Raw genomic sequence first — 21,396 nt, 5'->3', positions numbered from 1 at the left:
ATTCATTTTCAGTACAGTCCAGTATTCCATTTTGTAAATATATTATAATTTATTGTGCTGTCCTTTGATTATTGGATCAGATATGACATAGGTTGCAAATATCTTCTTCCACTTTGTGTCTTTTCATTTTCCTTATGGTATCTTTGATAACCAAAAGTTCTTAATTTTCACTTAGTCAAAATTATCCATCTGATTTTTTTCTTTTTAGCACATTGTGACATATATAAGACTCTTCCTTCTCCAAAGTTATGAAGATATTGTTCTAAATATTTGTTTGCATTTTACATTAAAGCCTCTAATCTTTCAGAAACATATTTTTATAGAGGCTTTTCATTAGGTGCATGAAAGATTAGAATTTTATTATTTTCCTGTTTTAAGTTTTTCATAACTATACAAAGACCCTTTCCACCCCTGGCCTTGTTGTTTTGTCTTTTTGATTCATTTGAATATATTTATACCAGACTTATTTTAGTTAAAATTTGCCATGTAAAATTTTTCTCATCTTTACATTCACATGTTCCACGCTCTCATATTTTAGGTGTACCTCTTATAAAAAGCATGAGAATGGATTTGTTTTAATACAATCTGACCATAATTCAATAACTTAAAATCATCAATGAATTTTTAAACTTTCAGCTACAACTTTTTTTAAAATTTAATGTAAGTGAAGGCACAGAGTATGCTAGCTTATAAAATTAATGGATTGGATTCTGTCACACAATTAATTATTACCATAAAGATGAATTAGCCACTTTCAAAGAAGTTTATTTATCTCCACCCTGCTTCTTTTAGAATAACATGTTTGGACACAGTCCTAAAAGTCAAAGAAGTATTTTTTGGGTCATCTCAGTTTTTATGAATAAAAATTTTTCAAAGGGAAACAAAAATGGCTCAAATCTTATAATGACAGATTCAGCAATATGTCATATCAGGGATTTATCTAAGCAAGATAAATATCTAATTACTGAACCATGTTATTTTATGGCATTTAGCAATTTAGCAAAGAAAGTGCCCAGGTGTAACTAGAAACTTTGAGAGATTCACCCAACGCACACGGGCATATATTTTTTCTTATTAGGAAAATTGTTCAAGCCAGAGTTATGGTTCCGAAGGACTAGACCCTTGGAGGAAATTAAAAGATTATCAAAAGAGAACAAAGGCTTCATGCCTGTCGATTGTAAAAGAGGTGACTGATCTTGGTTGGGCTCATCACATGATTGTCATTGGCTATTGGCTGATTTAAGATCATCTTGCTGGGCTGACTCAACTGTACTCTACCTGTCTTTCATCGTCTGGCAGGCTGGCCTAGACATCTTCACATAGACATTATAGACAGAGCAAGGTGAACAACCCCAATATGTAACACTCTTCCAGCCTCTCTTTGCATCATGCTTGCTAATATCCCATAGGCCAAAAGAAATTGCATAATTGGGCTTAAAGCCAGACTAAGCAGGCACTAGAATGATACAGGGAAGAGGGTGACAGTACTAGTAGGGCTCAAGTAATGGGGCCATTAATTAAATCAATCTACCACAGAGACCAGTATCTTTCCCTGACTGAGAAATGTGGGTATGAGCATAACAATAAGCCTCTTAGAGATAGGGTAGACAGGGAACCGTTGTCCCCAAGCAAAGACAAGCTTCACCTGAAGAGGCATGACCTCTCTCAAGGACAAGCTTGCCCTTTGGCACCAATCTTTGCTTGCTTTTTGAATAGCTGGAGCTTCTAATTGCTTGGAATCAGTTTTAACAAAGAGAAAGGGGCAACCAAGGAGAAGCAGAGTCCTTTTTCTAACATTGAACTTATGACAGGAAGCCAGCTAAGTGGCAGTACTTATAAAGAAATGGCATACTTCTTTTCAGGGATAGATGATGCTTTTGGGAAGAAGACAGGTCCCTTGTAACTGCTGTTAGGGAAGTGTTGCTCCTTGATTTGCATGAGCTATGGGAATCTCCTTTGAATTTTGTCAAAATTGCAAATTAAGAAGTACGGAAACACGGATAGGGAACAGTTAGATTTCCGAGGCACAATAACAAAGTACTAAAGAGTCTTGATTTGAAATGATAAAATGTATTTGAGATTTCCATATTTTGTATTTGGGGACACTTCTTTTATTATTTCTATTGTGTGTATGTGTGGGTGTGATAGTCACATGATACATGAATTTCCTATATAACTTTATTTAGGTTGGTTCCATAGTGCTATATTGATGCATGTTTTTGCATTTGCTGTTAGAAAACAGGGCAATAAATATGAGGCAATTCAGACATATTCTGTGTTGCTACAGCAGAATGAAAAGCTAGAATTTCTGCACATATTTTAAGCTGCCTCCTACCTTAATGCATTGTGTCATGTTCTTAGCAGTTTCTCCCATAAAAGATGGGCTTTCAATGTGCATGTCGGCTTGGGGGAAATCATACTCCTATATATTAACTGCTGACTCCTTTAATCCTGTTAGAATTTAATTTCCCTGGATTGAATATGGAGTTATCACCATGTGCTGAGTGGTCCTTTCCTATCAGTACATACAAATCCTGTTAGCCCTTCCCAGATTCCGGATGTTCCAGAGCCTTCTGAGGTCAGACTGTTCTGAAGGAGCATTTGCTTTCTGGTTCATGCAACAAAGAGAGTGGAAGTTAAACTTTTGGACACAGATGTTTTATTTGTGTCTAGCTAAGTTGTGGGACTGAGGCTCCATGAAATAACAAATTCGAGGACTTAAAAAAAAGCTTTAAATTAAAATGCCAGATGTTCTTCATTGATTATCAAGGTGCTTACTCATAAAAATCGGTATGATTTTCAATTCTTCCAATATTACAAACAAAGCATGTCTTTTAATATGTGTGACCTGCTTTAACTGCTGTCCCAGGAAACTCTTTCCAGCAATTATTGGGATTTGCAGTGAAATCAATTCTTAGGGATCTAAGGTCTTTGGTTTCTTGTGAGAGATCATTTGTGCCCCCAGCTTCCTCTTTCTGCTCAGCATCTGTTGGCCATTTCCTGCTAATTATCTTCCTTCACTAAACAAAAGAAAGCCAATTCCATTCACAGTCAGATTTGCTACTTGTTAGCACCTCTAATTATTTTTTGAAAGTTTGATTTAAGAAGAAATTATTGGATGAATTGAGGTGTTTATGACATCTGTGGATTTCAGGCATTAATTAAAATAAATCCACTTTCTTACTAACAACCAAGAGATAGGTGTAAATACTGATAATTTTTGAAAGCTTTAATTTAACTATTTCACTGACATCACTTTAGTCACCAAATGTGATCCAAACATTCTGCAGCATGTTGTGATTTAAAGATAATTAAGATAAAGTACTTTCCCTCAAAGCATTAAGAGTTTACTGTCAGATTTTTTCAAGGATCACAATCTGAAAAGCATTCAGAACAACTTTATAAAATAAAAAAAAAAAAAGGGTCAGGGCAATGGTGCAGATCCCAGGCCCAATCTATAAAGAAGAAACCAGCATTGTTAAGCACAGCCATTGTTTCTATGTAAGAATGTTATTTTACTGCTGCCAGGATTTCTGAACTCTCAAGAGAAGCTGGCATTTGAGACTTGTATGCAATATTTTCTAATTTATAATTAAGTGTTTAAATTAAAAAGACATTTTGAAGTTAGTGATCAGGTTTAGCCTTTTGTTATACCCTTTTGCAAAGAAGAGTTGTAGATCGAATGATCACTGCAGTTGATGGGGCATTTCTCATTGCCTACTGCAGAAATGATTTTCCTATCTACCATTGTCCATGTATCATACTGAAGATGCATGTCATTACTTGACCTGAAAGCTAATATTAAACACGTGGCTTAAATGAGACATGCTAAATCAACACAGAGCATAGAAAAAAGGAGATATGAAAAGCCAGAGCCAGCTGATGAGAGAGGGGCATGGAAGCCATGCTAGGCTATTGTAAGCTCAACCCTCATTAAGTTCTTGGTTGCAAAAGAAACTCTGTAGCAAAAGATAAATTATCAAGAGAAAAGCGAATAGATGCTTATTAACATGTATATTAACATGTATAGGCATATAAGAGATATCCAGAGAATAAGTAATTCTCGAAGAGGTGGCTTTGACTTCCAGCTGATATACCATCTTTGACAAACAACAGTACATTTTTAGAGAGGTGACAAGAAAAAGGAAAAGGACCTTGAGTCTCTAAAGGCAACAACTTATGGGAAGGCAAATAATGGCAGGTAAATGCTGGTCAGTAAGGTTTATTTATATAGATGCTTTTGGTGCCAACTCCACACGCATAAGGGTCTACAGTTGTCTTAAGCAGTTAACTTTTGCTCTCCCTCGTAGAAAAGGGAGGTGGGGTATCTTTTTTCATTTTAAGTTTATGTCCTGATATGCAAATAGAGGGTAGATAGAGAAATTTCCTACAAGTGCTTCTTATTTGCTTTCAGATTGGCAATCCTCACAGTAAAGGGTATATTTTGGGGTGGCACATTCAGGTCTCCCACACTCCAAACAGGACAAAAAAGTCGAAAGAAGGAATTACAGAAATAGTGGGCAAAACAAAGCAGAGATGAAGAAATAGGAGCCCCAGCAGGGAAGATTGTCAATCCCAGCAGTTTTCTAGTTCTTGGAATATTTTCCACTGAAGCTAGGGTTTATTTCCTGCACTGAGGTTTTATTATTTCCATGCCCTTTAGTAATGTTCCACTTCAATACAACAAAAGATATATAAGATGTGGGAAAAAGAAAGATATAAAGCAAATATTAAACAAAATAAATCAAATAATTAGACTAAAATGAGTCAAAAAGACAGCAATCAAGGTTAAAGTTAGAGAGGTTCTTTGTATAATGATAACAATTTTTTAAACAAGAAAATATAAAATTCTGAATACTAATTCCTCAATTAAAATACTGATTGAAGCTGAGCTTTGTTTTGGTCCAGATCTTGGTGCAGGAGGGCGGATCAGATGTTCATTTAGCTCATGAGGAAAAAGTGGGAGACTGAGGTTCAGCTAGGCTGACTTTGGTTTCTCTATTTTGTTGTAAACATTCATTACAATGTGACATGTTGCACTTTCTGGTTGCACTGATTTATGAATTATATTCTCTGAAAAAGTCAAAGCATCATATTCACAAAACTTCGTAATGAATGAGAGGTAACATGGCATCTAGTAATACAGCTTCAAAATGTATAAAACTCAATATAATAGAAGTAAATGAAAAAATAGACTAATACACACTACTTGCAGAAGATTTTATTACAATTCTGTAGTATATAATTAAATAAGTGGACAAACTTAGGAAGTCTATAGCAAAAGTCAATGATATGAATAATAAATTTTACCTAATTGGCATTTTTACAATACTGTATCTAACACCACCTTAATTAATATTATTTTAAAATGTATAAAAAACATTTACCAAAGTTGATGATATGCTTGACAAGTCTAAACAAATTTAATTCACAGGATTGAAATTTTACATTGTTTTTTAGTCAGAGTAGAATTCAGCTCAAAATCAATAACTAAAAAAAAAAGAAAAAAGAAAATTGTGTGTGTGAAAATTTCTATACTTTTAAATTACCCATGGGTAAATGAAAACAGGAAGTAGTTTGAAATGAATAATAATGAAAATGAGAAAAATCAAAATGTATGGAATATAACTCAGTCGATGATTACAGAGAACTTCATAGCCACATGTCCACAGAAGAGAAGAAAAAACTGAAAATTAATGATCAGGTATTCATCTCCATAAGTTAGAAAATAACAGCAAATTAAGTCAAAAAAATGGAATATGATAATAAAGATTGGGGACAAAATTAATGAAATGAAAAGTAAATATAAGATCGAGAAGATGAACACAGCCAAAAGTTGCTTTTTTTGGAAAAGCTGATGAAATTGCTTAAACCTCTGGCAAGACACATCAAGAAACAAAGAGGCATAAAGCACCAACATGGAGGATGAAAACCATGGTCAGTAAATGCGAATGAATATTAGGAGAATATTATGAAAAACTTTCTGGCAAAAAAAAAAAGAAACAATTGATAAACTCCTGAAAAAATAAATTTTACCAAATCTGATACAACAAAAAAATAGAAAATTTAATGATTATGATAGTTATCTAAAAGTTATCCATGAAAGAATCTTTTCACATACACACACACACAAATCAAAAAACAGAAAACTTTAGACTTCAAATTGCTTCACTTGTGATTTCTACCGAATATTTAAGAAAAAAATAAAACCGATCTTACAAAAGTTATTCGACATAACAGAAAAAGAGAAAACTCACTGGGCCTCTTTTTATACAGCCAGTATAATCTTGATACTAACACCTAATGAGGACGTTAAAAGAGAAGAAAATTATAGGTCAATTTTTCTCAGGAACATTGATGCAAACCAAAGCAAAATAATAATCAAAGCCCCACAATTACAGTAGTAGAATAAAGGGACAGCCTGACAAAATAGAGGTGGCTCTAAGAATGCATGAATGGTATAAATTCAAAGCTCAATGTGATTCGCCACAAAGAATAAAGACTAGATCATCTCTAAAGATGCTGATACAGCATTTAATAAAACTCAATATTCACAATAAAAACTCATAGCTGCTAGGCACGGTGGCTCATGCCTGTAATCTCAGCACTTTGAGAGACTGAGGAGGGAGGATCACTTGAGGCCAGGAGTTCAAGATCAGTGTGGGCAACACAGCAAGACCCCATCGCTATAAAACATAAAAAAGAAAAAAAAATAGCCAGGCATGGTGGCACATGCCTATAGTCCCAGCCACATGGGATGCTGAGGTAAGAGGAACATTTGAGCACTGAAGTTTGAGCTTGCAGTGAGATATTATAGTGCTACTGCACTACAGCTTCGGTAGTAGAGAAAGACTGTCTCCAAAATCAACAGCAAAGCAACAAAACTCATAACCAACTAGGACTAGAAGGGAACCTTCCTTAATTGGATAAAGAGTTTCTAAACAACCATTCTCTGTGATATGTAGAATGAAACCAAGATAGCAGCTATAGTAATTTCCAATCATCATTGCACTGGAGATCTAGTCAGTACAGTAAGAAAGAATAAAACAGTGGTTGGGCGTGGTGGCTCACACCTGTAATCCCAGCACTTTGGGAGGCCGAGGTGGGTGGATCACAAGGTCAGGAGTTAGAGACCAGCCTAACCAACATGGTGAAATCCCTTCTTTACTAAAAATACAAAAATTAGCCAGGCGTGGTGGCATGCACCTGTAATCTCAGCTACTCAGGAGGCTGAGCCAGGAGAGTCACTCAAATCTGGGAGGCAGAGGTTGCAGTGAGCTGAGATGGTGCCACTGCACTCCAGCACTGCAGCACTCCAGCCTGGGCAGCAGAACAAGACTCGGGAAAAAATAAAAAAAATAAAAAGGTGAAATAATTGGAAATAATAAATAACATTGTCATTTGCAGATGAAAGCGTTGTGTACATAGAAAATCCAAAGTAATTTATAGAGAGACTATTTGTATTAAAAAGTGGATATAACAAGGCCACTGAGTGCTAGATCAATTTAGAGGATAATTTCAGTCCTATATTCAATCAAGAAACAATTAGAAAATGATTACTTGTAATTGATAACTTTCACTTAGGCATTGAAGATTCTGCAAAATTCCTGCCAAGTTAGTTTCCTCCCCATGAGGTAAGATATCATACACTTGATGTTGTGAATACCGTTCACACCTTTCGTATGTTTAAGTTTTTATTCCTGTAGCATATTTTTCATTGTTGTTTTTATCCAAAAACACAGGTATTTTACCAAATCCCTTATAAACCGTGTAACTTAAACAGTTAAAATGATACAGGAATTAAGTAGAAATTATTTAGGCATCTTGTGAGGGTAAGAAAGTACTCAATAAGGTTTTCCTTTTAATGAAAAGCAGCCCCCAAATCATTTTCTTTTCTAACAAAGAGCAGCCTGTAAAGTCAAGCTGCAGACATAGACAAGCAAGTTGGAAGCTTGCACGGGTGAATGCCGGCAGCTGTGCCAATAGGAAAAGACTATCTGGAGCTAGGCATGTTCAAAATGGCGGCTCTATGTTCCCTTCTCTTCGCCAGACACGTGTACAGTAAAGAGCAGACAACATGACACTGGCTAAGTGGAAAACCTATTTGCATAATAAGACTAGAGTGGGGTGGCCAGCCTTCTCCTCATGCTATGTAAATATCACACCTGGTCCAACCAATCTGTGGGCCCTAGGTAAATCAGACATTGCCTCCTCCATCCTGTCTATAAAATCAGGTGCACCAGACAATGACGCTACTTCAAAAAGAATACCAATTATAATAGCACAAAACAAGCACCTATTAAAAACCTAATGAAAGATTTAAAAAATCTCTGCATAGAAAAATCTAAACAGACTAAAATATTATTTAAAAATGGAGAGATCTACTATTTTCTTATATTGAACTCAACGTTTATTAAGATGTTAATGCTCCTCAAATTTATCTAAAGGTCTAGTAAAGTCCCTTTAGGGATTGCCACATTTTCTTATATATATGTGAAGAGGAGCAAGTGATTAGGGATAAAAATAAACAAAGCAATTTAAAAGACCAGCCTTCTGGATATGAAGGCTTACACTATTTGTTATCAAGATTAAACCTCAGTAAGTAAATTAGAGCAGGATTGTTGGATTGTCTAAAGAATACATAAATAGACCAATGAAACAGAATACAGAGTTCAAAAACAGACTCATGCATGACAGCAGGTGATTTATGACAAAGGTTACACTATAGACTAGTAAGTAAACCATTTTTTTTTTTTACAATTACTGGTGTTTGGTCAGTTGAATATCCATATGGAAAAATACAAACTTTCCCTCACCATCATCTACAGAAAATCAATTCCAAGCTTATCATGATCATAGAACAAAACAATAAAGCTTCTAGGACAAAATGTAGGAGAATGCTTTGATGTGACTGTGAAATCCCGGGTAGGAAATCAAGGTGCTTTTTAACAACAACAAAATAAACCAAACATTTTAGACAAATGCTTCTAACAAAAAGCCCCAACCATAAAGAAATAGATGGATAAATGTGAATTAATTAAAATTAGAAACTTTATTCATCAAAACACACAATTAAAATAACGAAAAGGCAAGGAAGAGAGTGAGTAAAGACATTTGCTAATCAAGTACCTTGTATACACAAAGGTCATATATTCAGAGAATAGAAATATTCTTACAAAGCAAAAAGCAAATAATCCAATGAAAAAATGAACAAAATTCCTGAATGTTTTTTTCACAAACAGGTTATCCAAAGGGCCATTCGACGTATGAAAAAGTGCATGACATCATTAGTTACATGGAAATACAAATTAAAACTATCATTACACATACACAAGATTGCCTAAAATTATTTGAGTGACAATGTCAAGTGTTGACAGATATATGGAGAAAATGGATCTGTCATACATTGCTGGTGGAAGTGAAAAATAGTACACCCACTTTGGAAAGTGGCAGTTTCTTATAAAATTAAGCATATATTTACCATATAATCCAGCAATTCCATTCCTAGGTATATGCTCAACAGATATGCAGACATGTGTCTGGGTGAGATGGCTCACACCTGTAATCCCAGCACTTTGGGAGGCTGAGGTGGGTGGATCACTTGAGCCCAGGAGTTCGAGACCAGCCTGGGCAACATGGCAAAATTCCGTCTCTACAAAAAATTAGCCAGGTGTGGCAATGTGCACCTGTGGTCCCAGCTACCTGGGAAGCTGTGATGGGAGGGTTGCCTGAGCTCAGGAGGTGGAGGCTTCAGTGAGCCATGATTGTGCCACTGCACTCCAGCCTGGGTGATGGTTATAGCAGCATTACTTGTAATATCCCCAAATTTGAAACAAGCCAAATGCCTATCAGTATTAAAATGTATAAATGATTTCAGTTATGTTCATACATCCAGCACTATCTAGCAATGAAAATGAATGAACTACCATTATTTGAACAATTTGGATGAATCAGACAAATATAAACAAAATAAAGAGAAAATGCTGTATGATGTCCTTTATGTAAATGTTAAAAACACTATAGAAAATATTTCCTTTGGAGAGTTACAGTTAGGATCAGAATAGTAGCTTATGGAATGTGGAAATCCTTTGCTTCGGTCTAGGCAGATTCACTTTGTAATAATTCATTGAAATACAGACATATGATTTGTTCACTTTTCTTAATGTACAATATACTTCAAATATATTTTTTAAAGTATTTATGTAAATAAAGCTATGTGCTGAAGGCCAATTACAAGTGTTAAGTTTTTAAAAACTAATTAGAATATTCAATCTCATTAATAAAACAAATTATATATGATAATATATAATATATAAGAAAATCACATAGAAACAGAATTGCTTAAAATATTTATATTGGCCGGGCGCGGTGGCTCACGCTTGTAATCCCAGCCCTTTGGGAGGCTGAGGCAGGCGGATCATGAGGTCAGGAGATCGAGACCACGGTGAAACCCCGTCTCTACTAAAAAATACAAAAAATTAGCCATGTGTGGTGGCAGGCACCTGTAGTCCCAGCTACTCGGAGAGGCTGAGGCAGGAGAATGGCGTGAACCCGGGAGGCGAAGCTTGCAGGGAGCCGAGATTGCGCCACTGCACTCCAGCCTGGGCGACAGAGCGAGACTCCGTCTCGAAAAAAAAATATATCTATATTTATATCATTTTTCCTCACTTTTTACATTTTTATTTTGTCTCGATAGTGCACAATCTGTCAGGTCATATATTTAATTAAAAATTATGAGTGTGCATGTAATACACATATTTATACATATGATACAATTTTTTTTATTATTATACTTTAGGTTTTAGGGTACATGTGCACAATGTGCGGGTTTGTTACATATGTATCCATGTGCCATGTTGTTTTGCTGCACCCATTAACTCGTCATTTAGCATTAGGTATTTCTCCTAATGCTGTCCCTCCCCCCACCCCACAACAGTCCCCAGAGTGTGATGTTCCCCTTCCTGTGTCCATGAGTTCTCATTGTTCAGTTCCCACCTATGAGTGAGAACATGCGGTGTTTGGTTTTTTGTCCTTGAGATAGTTTACTGAGAATGATGGTTTCCAGCTTCATCCATGTCCCTACAAAGGACATGAACTCATCCTTTTTTATGGCTGCATAATAGTCCATGGTGTATATGTGCCACATTTTCTTAATCCAGTCTATCGTTGTTGGACACTTGGGTTAGTTCCAAATCTTTGCTATTGCGAATAGTGCCGCAATAAACATACGTGCGCATGTGTCTTTATAGCAGCATGATTTATAGTCCTTTGGGTATATAACCAGTAATGGGATGGCTGGGTCAAATGGTATTTCTAGTTCTAGATCCCTGAGGAATCGCCACACTGACTTCCACAATGGTTGAACTAGTTTACAGTCCCACCAACAGTGTAAAAGTGTTCCTATTTCTCCACATCCTCTCCAGCACCTGTTGTTTCCTGACTTTTGAATGATGGCCATTCTAACTGGTGTGAGATGGTATCTCACTGTGGTTTTGATTTGCATTTCTCTGATGGCCAGTGATGATGAGCATTTTTTCATCTGTTTTTTGGCTGCATAAATGACTTCTTTTGAGAAGTGTCTGTTCATGTATTTTGCCCATTTTTGATGGGGTTGTTTTTTTCTTGTAAATTTGTTTGAGTTCATTGTAGATTCCGGATATTAGCCCTTTGTCAGATGAGTAGGTTGAGAAAATTTTCTCCCATTCTGTAGATTGCCTGTTCACTCTGATGATAGTTTCTTTTGCTGTGCAGAAGCTCTTTAGTTTAATTAGATCCCATTTGTCAATTTTGGCTTTTGTTGCCATTGCTTTAGGTGTTTTAGGCATGAAGTCCTTGCACATGCCTATGTCCTGAATGGTATTGTCTAAGTTTTCTTGTAGGATTTTAATGGTTTTAGGTATAACATTTAAGTCTTTAATCCATCTTGAATTAATTTTTGTATAAGGTGTAAGGAAGGGATCCAGTTTCAGCTTTCTACATATGGCTAGCCAGTTTTCCCAGCACCATTTATTAAATAGGGAATCCTTTCCCCATTTCTTGTTTTTGTCAGGTTTGTCAAAGATCAGATAGTTGTAGATATGCAGCATTATTTCTGAGGGCTCTCTTCTGTTCCGTTGATCTATGTCTCTGTTGTGGTACCAGTACCATGCTGTTTTGGTTACTGTAGCCTTGTAGTATAGTTTGAAGTCAGGTAGCGTGATGCCTCCAGCTTTGTTCTGTAAGTTGGATTCCTAGGTATTATATTCTCTTTGAAGCAATTGTGAATGGGAGTTCACTCATGATTTGGCTCTCTGTTTGTGACTGGTATACAAGAATGCTTTTGATTTTTGTACATTGATTTTGTATCCTGAGACTTTGCTGAAGTTGCTAAATCAGCTTAAGGAGATTTTGGGCTGAGACAATGGGGTTTTCTAGATATACAATCATGTCATCTGCAAACAGGGACAATTTGACTTCCTCTTTTCCTAATCGAATACCCTTCATTTCCTTCTCCTGCCTGATTGCTCTGGCCAGAACTTCCAGCACTATGTTGAATAGGAGTGATGAGAGAGGGCATCACTGTCTTGTGCCGATTTTCAAAGGGAATGCTTCCAGTTTTTGCCCATTCAGTATGATATTGGTTGTGGGTTTGTCATAGATACCTCTTGTTATTTTGAGATACATCCCATCAATACCTAATTTATTGAGAGTTTTTAGCAGGAAGGGTTGTTGAATTTTGTCAGAGGCCTTTTCTGCATCTATTGAGATAATCATGTGGTTTTTGTCTTTGGTTCTGTTTATATGCTGGATTACATTTATTGATTTGCATATGTTGAACCAGCCTTGCATCCCAGGGATGAAGCCCACTTGATCATGGTGGATAAGCTTTTTGATGTGCTGCTGGATACGGTTTGCCAGTATTTTATTGAGGATTTTTGCATCAATGTTCATCAAGGATATTGGTCTGAAATTTTCTTTTTTGGTTATGTCTCTGCCAGGCTTTGGTATCAGGATGATGCAGGCCTCATAAAATGTGTTAGGGAGGATTCCCTCTTTTTCTATTGATTGGAATAGTTTCAGAAGGAATGGTACCAGTTCCTCCTTGTACCTCTGGTAGAATTCGACTGTGAATCCATCAGGTCCTGGACTCTTTTTGGTTGGTAAGCTATTGATTATTGCCACAATTTCAGAGCCTGTTATTGGTCTATTCAGAGATTCAACTTCTTCCTGGTTTAGTCTTGGGAGGGTATATGTGTCGAGGAATTTATCCATTTCTTCTAGATTTTCTAGTTTATTTGCATAGAGGTGTTTGTAGTATTCTCTGATGGTAGATTGTATTTCTGTGGGATCAGTGGTGATATCCCCTTTTTCATTTTTTATTGCATCTATTTGATTCTTCTCTCTTTTCTTCTTTATTAGTCTTGCTAGTGGTCTATCAATTTTGTTGATCTTTTCAAAAAACCAGCTCCTGGATTCATTAATTTTTTGAAGGGTTTTTTGTGTGTCTATTTCCTTCAGTTGTGCTCTGATTTTAGTTATTTCTAGCCTTTTGATAGCTTTTGAATGTGTTTGCTCTTGCTTATCTAGTTCTTTTAATTGTGATGTTAGGGTGTCAATTTTGGATCTTTCCTGCTTTCTCTTGTGGGCATTTAGTGCTCTAAATAGCCCTCTACACACTGCTTTGAATGTGTCCCAGAGATTCTGGTATGTTGTATCCTTGTTCTCGTTGGTTTCAAAGAACATCTTTATTTCTGCCTTCATTTCATTATGTACCCAGTAGTCATTCAGGAGCAGGTTGTTCAGTTTCCATGTAGTTGAGCGGTTTTGAGTGAGTTTCTTAATACTGAGTCCTAGTTTGATTGCACTGTGGTCTGAGAGACAGTTTGTTATAATTTCTGTTCTTTTACATTTGCTGAGGAGAGCTTTACTTCCAACTATGTGGTCAGTTTTGGAATAGGTGTGGTGTGGTGCTGAAAAAAATATATATTCTGTTGATTTGGGGTGGAGAGTTCTGTAGATGTCTATTAGGTCCACTTTGTGTAGAGCTGAGCTCAATTCCTGGATATCCTTGTTAACTTTCTGTCTCATTGATCTGTCTAATGTTGACAGTGGGGTGTTAAAATCTCCCATTATTATTGTGTGGGAGTTTAAGTCCCTTTGTAGGTCACTCAGGACTTGCTTTATGAATCTGGGTGCTCCTGTGTTGGGTGCATATATATGTAGGATAGTTAGCTCTTCTTGTTGAATTGATCCCTTTACCATTATGTAATGGCCTTCTTTGTCTCTTTTGATCTTTGTTGGTTTAAAGTCTATTTTATCTGAGACTAGGATTGCAACCCCTGCCTTTTTTTGTTTTCCATTTGCTTGATAGATCTTCCTCCATCCCTTTATTTTGAGTCTATGTGTGTCTCTGCACATGAGATGGGTTTCCTGAATACAGCACACTGATGGGTCTTGACTCCTTATCCAGTTTGCCAGTCTGTGTCTTTTAATTGGAGCATTTAGCCCATTTACATTTAAAGTTAATATTGTTATGTGTGAATTTGATCCTGTCATTATAATGTTAGTTGGTTATTTTGGTTGTTAATTGATGCAGTTTCTTCCTAGCCTTGATGTTCTTTACAATTTGGCAGGTTTTTGCAGTGGCTGATACCAGTTGTTCCTTTCCATGTTTAGTGCTTCCTTCAGGAGCTCTTTTAGGGCTGGCCTGGTGGTGACAAAATCACTCAGCATTTGCTTGTCTGTAAAGTATTTTATTTTTCCTTCACTTATGAAGCTTAGTTCGGCTGGATATGAAATTCTGGGTTGAAAATTCTTTTCTTTAAGAATGTTGAATATCGGCCCCCACTCTCTTCTGGCTTGTAGAGTTTCTGCCAAGAGATCAGCTGTTAGTCTGATGGGCTTCCCTTTGTGGGTAACCTGACCTGTCTCTCTGGCTGTGTTTAACGTTTTTTCCTTCATTTCAACTTTGGTGAATCTGACAATTATGTGTCTTGGAGTTGCTCTTCTCAAGGAGTATGTTTGTGGCCTTCTCTGTATTTCCTGAATCTGAATGTTGGTCTTCCTTGCTAGATTGGGGAAGTTCTCCTGGATAATATCTTGCAGAGTGTTTTCCAACTTGGTTCCATTCTCCCCGTCATTTTCAGGTACACCAATCAAACGTAGGTTTGGTCTTTTCACATAGTCCCAAATTTCTTGGAGGCTTTGTTCATTCCTTTTTATTCTTTTTTCTCTAAACTTCCCTTCTCACTTCATTTCATTCATTTCATCTTCCATCACTGATACCCTTTCTTCCCATTGATCGCATCAGCTACCGAGGCTTTTGCAGTCTTTGCGTAGTTCTCGATACTTGGCTTTCAGCTCCATCATCTCCTTTAAGCCCTTCTTTCCATTGGTTATTCTAGTTATTCATTCATCTAATTTTTTTCAAAGTTTTTAACTTCTTTGCTATTGTTTTGAATTTCCTCCCGTAGCTCTGAGTAGTTTGATCATCTGAAGCCTTCTTCTCTCAACTCGTCAAAGTCATTCTCCATCCAGCTTTGTTCCATTGCTGGTGAGGAACTGCATTCTTTGGAGGAGGAGAGGTGCTCTGCTTTTTAAGAGTTTCCAGTTTTTCTGCTCTGTTTTTTCCCCATCTTTGTGGTTTTATCTACTTTTGGTCTTTGATGATGGTGATGTACAGATGGGTTTTTGGTGTGGATGTCCTTCTGTTTTTCAGTTTTCCTTCTACCAGACAGGACCCTCAGCTACAGGTCTGTTGGAGTTTACTAGAGGTCCACTCCAGACCTTGTTTGGCTGTGTGACAGCAGCAGTGGCTGCAGCACAGTGGATTTTCATGAGACCACAAATTCAGCTGTCTGATAGTTCCTCTGGAAGTTTTGTCTCAGAGGAGTATCCAGCCGAGTGAGGTGTCAGTCTGTCCCTACTGGGGGGTGCCTCCCAGTTAGGCTGCTCGGGGTTCAAGGACCCACTTTAGGAGGCAGTCTGTCCGTTCTCAGATCTCCAGCTGTGTGCTGGGAGAACCACTACTCTCTTCAAAGCTGTCAGTCAGACAGGGACATTTAAGTCTCCAGAGGTTCCTGCTGAATTTTTGTTTGTCTGTGCCCTATCCCCAGAGGTGGAGCCTACAGAGGCAGGCAGGCCCCCTTGAGCTGTGGTGGGCTCCACCCAGTTTGAGCTTCCTGGCTGCTCTGTTTACTTAAGCAAGCCTGGGCAATGGCGGGCGCCCCTCCCCCAGCCTCACTGCTGCCTTGCAGTTTGATCTCAGACTGCTGTGCTAGCAATCAGCGAGACTCCATGGACATAGGACCCTCTGAGCCAGGTGCGGGACACAATCTCCTGGTGTGCCTTTTTCCAGGCCCATTGGAAAAGCACAGTACTAGGGCGGGACTGACCTGATTTTCCAGTGCCATCTGTTACCCCTTTCTTTGACTAGGAAAGGGAACTCCCTGACCCCTTGCGCTTCCCGAGTGAGGCAATGCCTCACCCTGCTTCGGCTCGTGCACAGTGCGCTGCACCAGCTGTCCTGCACCCACTGTTTGGCACTCCCTAGTGAGATGAACCCAGCACCTTAAACGGAGATGCAGAAATCACCCGTCTTCTGTGTCGCTCAGGCTGGGAGCTGTAGACTGGAGCTGTTCCTATTCTGATACAATTTTTAAGTAAGGAAGTTTTCATAGGTCTACCACCTTAAGAAATTTTCAGGGAGCACTTTAAGAATATTTATTAAAAGCCACCATTTTTAGTTAAAATCTTAGTCTTATTCAAGTAGTAAATGTTGTATTGGTTTTACGATAATATCACACTATTTTTAAAAACCTATAAATTCAGAAAGACTCACATTGAAATTATGACTGTATACTTACTGGTTGTCTGACTATGTTTAAGGTTTTAATATTTCTTATGTCTTCATCAATAAAAATATACAATAATTATTCCTAATTACTAATATTATAAAGAGTAAATTAAATATCATAACTGATAGTGCTGAGCATATACCTGGCACGTAATAGTTGATCCATAAATGTCACCTTTTTAGTCCAATCTTTTCTTGTTATTCTGAATTACTCTCACTGAATGTAAGGGGTGGGTATGGAAGGATATTTCTCAACATCCAGAACATGCAATGCAGCTCCCATCATTACTCTCATTACTCTCTCCAGTTACTCTCTCTCCATTTACATACTACGGCTCATTAATTTGGACACTATTTAATATAAGTACTTCTTTTAGGATTCTAATACTCTTGAGTTAACTCAGCAACATAAATTTACAATATGCAATGTATTTTCAGATTCCTTCAATCCCTGGTTACAATATGAGTAGTGCCCATGAGATCTGTGGCTGACATTATTTCCTAATGGCTGGTGGCGTTTTTGGAGATGGAAAATATTGACCTATTCTATTGCCAACTTGTATTACTATTTATTCCATTATGACATATAAACTTAAAAAAAAACATTGTGGCAATATTTTTAAGAAGGACCCCATCATCTCTCGCTTTGCATCCACTTCCTGTCTGTTTCTTGCCTGTTGAATTTAATCTGCCTGTAAACTCCATGCCTAGAGGAAGCCAATACATCTCGCCAAATTATTCGCCAGGGTCAATTCTGTATTCAAATTGCCTTTTCATCTTTCTTGAATTTTACAAAAGGAGTTTGGCTTCTTTCTGTTTCAATTTCCCTGTATCATTACCATTCAATTTTTGCATTTGACAGCCTTGCAGTGGGTCTGGATTAATAGCCAGCATGATTTGCCCATGTTCTCCAAGACTACTGCTCTTTATTGTGAAATTAGAGTGGTTTTATTTTTCTGCAAAGGAAATGGAATGTGTACAGTTGATCAAGTGACACATAAAATCACACTGATAAGTGAAAAATTAAGCTACATTATTTCAAATCATAAACCTTCATCCTCTAATAATGGTATTAATACTTAGATGTATTCAACATATTTTAGTTGAAGTGAACCAAAAATAAAATTTCCCTTGTACAGGAAATCACGACTTCACCCCCAACTAGCAATATTACATTTACTTTAGGAATCATGACTCAGTAGCCTATGAGGAAGGCATGAGGATTATCATAGCCTGAATCCACCAGACTGATGAGCTTCTATTTGGAGGTGACTACCCTCCACTTTCATCTCAAAATGTTCCCCAGCTGCCTTACAGAGTTTCCCATAATACTGCATCACGGGCACTCAACCACTTCATGTTCCTGCACCTGGCCCTCCTCACTTTTCCATCCAGCAGTTTCTCTTTTCCTGTAACTTTTCATAGAATAACCCTCATGCTTGGGTATCAGCCACCTTCGTTGGTTGATGTTACCTCTAAAAGTCTGAGACACAGCCTTTTCGGCATCTCTTTGGCCCAAGTGTGGGCACGGGCCCTATCCTGAGTCCTCAGAACACACAGAGGCAGGGCTGTAACTTCAAACAAGGTTTTCGTGAAGTTTGAAGATAATGGAAGAAGAGCACAACCAAGAGACTCTGTAACACCCAGAACACAAGCACAGCTCCATCTGAAAGCTCTGCTTGCCCAGCCACAAGATTATTACAACCCACACCCACCAGAACCATTTTGGCTTCTCCAAGTTCTAGAGTCAGAGCCAAACAAATACATTTAGATTTTTAGAGAAGGGAAGATTCTCATACACTCTTCTTTAAAATCTGGATGGAGGCCTCCAAAAAGATATGTCCCCATCCTAATCCCCAGAAGCAATGAATATGTCATATGGCAAGAGAGTAAACATTACCTTCCATGGCAGAAGATGTGATTACATTAAGGCTTTTTAGAGGAAGAGTTTATCCTTTATTATCTGGGTGGACCTAAAATGTGATCACATTTATCCTTATGAGAGTCAGAAGGAGTTTGAGACAGACACACGGAGGAGAAAATATACGGAAGAGAAGGAAATGTGACCAACAAAGGCAGGGATTGGAGTGATACGGCCTCAAGCCAAGAAACATCAAGAGAGGCTGGAAGAGTCGAGGAACAGACTCTCCTCTTGAGCTTCTGGGGGGAGCATGTCCCTGCAGACACCTTCATTTCAGACTCTTGGCCTTCAGAACTATGGGAGAAAAAATTTCTGTGGTTCAAAGCCACGAGGGTTATGGTAATTTTTCTCAGCAGTCCTATGAAATTAATCTTTATTTTCCTCTTAATTAGTCTTCCTTTCCAAAGTTTTATTCTTTTCCCAAGATTAACCCCATCTGTTTCAGGGACAGAGTTCAACACACTCTAGATAAGGATCTGGGCTCCTTCCTGTAAGCTTAAATTATTTAATAAGACCTTGAATTGCTGTGGCTAGGGCTCAGGTCATTAGAGTGTTTCAAAATAGTAAAAGCAACTTAGATGTTATTTCCTTTATCTAGAAAATAAAAAAACGTTTTGTATAGGCAATGTTAAGAGGTCCTCCTCCTGAATTATGTGTAAGAACCACGCACTGAGACACCAGCATTTTGTTGATGTTCACTCTGTTAGATACCTACAGAAAAACCAAAGGCAACTTCTGTGAGAGAACAGAAGGCCTAGAAAGACTTCTAAAGCTCTGCCTGCCCTTCCGTCATCCTTCAAAGGGCCTAGGATTGGCATTTTAAAAAAATAGAACTATATTCTTATCCCTTTCTTTCCACAATTTCATGTTTGCCAATATCACTCAAGCTACTCTTACCTTTACATCAGAGGAAGAGAAAACTGGAGAAATGAATGTTACACAAAATAAAACTATCAACTTGTATGCAGAAAAAAATAAAAAAAAAAAGGCACTGGCATGGATTAACCTTTTCAAAAATTTAAGATTAAAAGAGACTTTGATTTTATTTCTTATAGATTTTATATACAAAGTAAAGAGAGAGTGAATGGTTTTATGTGGATAATTGATTACCAGGATGACTGATTAAGGATGATTGATCAGTTCCCTTTAGGAGAAACCCAACCCAAATGGCTCTGACAAGAGACTCAGAGAAGTGCTCACCTTTGGTGCATTTCCCCGAGTCTTCCTTTCACAGTCCTATCTGTTGCCACTTTGTTGCATATGACCTGGGATTGGCACTAAAACTAGATATCCATGTTTACCCTACTCTGGGTCTCAGGTTTTACACATTGCAAATCTGAATTGGAAACTCCATGGTGTACTGCAGAGAGGCTGGAATGAGATAGATGTGGGTTCAAGTTTAGATTTAGCCTCTTAGTCATGGGGGCTTAGAAAGTTATTGGTTATATTTACCTTCTCTAACCTATATTTGCTTAAACTGCTAAGAGAGCAGAACTGCTGTAAGACATAGATACAAGATATTTGTAATCCTGCTTGCCCCACATAGGTGCATAAATCATAAATGAACATAATACTCTGAGTTTTACTATGTATGTACAATAAGAATTCAAGAGGGTAGTAATAATGAATAATCATTCTTATAGACCAGGGGTCAGCAAACTTTTTTGATAAAGCACCAGATAGTAAATATTTTAAGCTTTCCTGGTTATGTGGTCCCTGTCGCAACCACTCAACATGGCTCTAGTAATGTGAAAGCAGCCAAAGACAATACTAAGTTAATGGAGGGTAGCTGTGCTGCAGTAAACATTCTTTATAAAACAGGCAGCATCCCAGATTTGGCCTGTGGGGCATAGTTTCATGGCCCTTGCTATTGACTTTCCCAGATCATAACAGTAGGGGAGTTCAGTTGAAGATTATAACTGTCTCTATATTGTCACCCTTAAACATTACGCAATAATTCCTGAATCTCAAATTCTCTTTAATGATTCCCTATGAGAATGAATTTATTCATAATTTCAGCTGTTATATGCTTACTGGTATAAAGATAACAAGTTAGGATGTTACCATTTAATACACACATTATTAATTCTTCCACTTGTTAGTTTATACATGTCTTTCAACTTTTATTTTTTTTCTTAGAGAGAGACAGAGAGAAACAGGTTTTTGCTCTGTTACCGAGGCTGGAGTGGTGCAGCGGCACAGTCATGGCTCACTGCAGCCTCGAATCCTGGGCCCAAGTGATCCTCTTGCCTCAGCCTCTAGAATAGCTGAGACTACAGTTGTGTGACACCACAGCTGGCTAATTTAAAAAGAAAATTAGTAGGGCTGGGCACCGTGGCTCACGCCTGTAATCCCAGCACTTTGGGAGGCCGAGGTGAGCAGATCACGAGGTCAGGAGATCCAAACCATCCTGGCTAACATGGTGAAACACCGTCTCTATTAAAAATACAAAAAAATTAGCCAGGAGTGGTGGCGGGCGCCTGTGGTCCCAGCTACTTGGGAGGCTGAGGCGGGAGAATGGCGTGAACCTGGGAGGTGGAGCTTGCAGTGAGCCAAGATGGCGCCACTGCACTCCAGCTTGGGGGACAGAGCGAGACTCCATCTCAAAAAGAAAGAAAGAAAATTTGTAGAGATGAGTTCC

The sequence above is a fragment of the Nomascus leucogenys genome, chromosome 11 (assembly GCF_006542625.1).
Source record: "Nomascus leucogenys isolate Asia chromosome 11, Asia_NLE_v1, whole genome shotgun sequence".
Lineage (NCBI taxonomy): Eukaryota > Metazoa > Chordata > Mammalia > Primates > Hylobatidae > Nomascus > Nomascus leucogenys.
Note: the sequence above shows the minus strand (reverse complement) of the source record.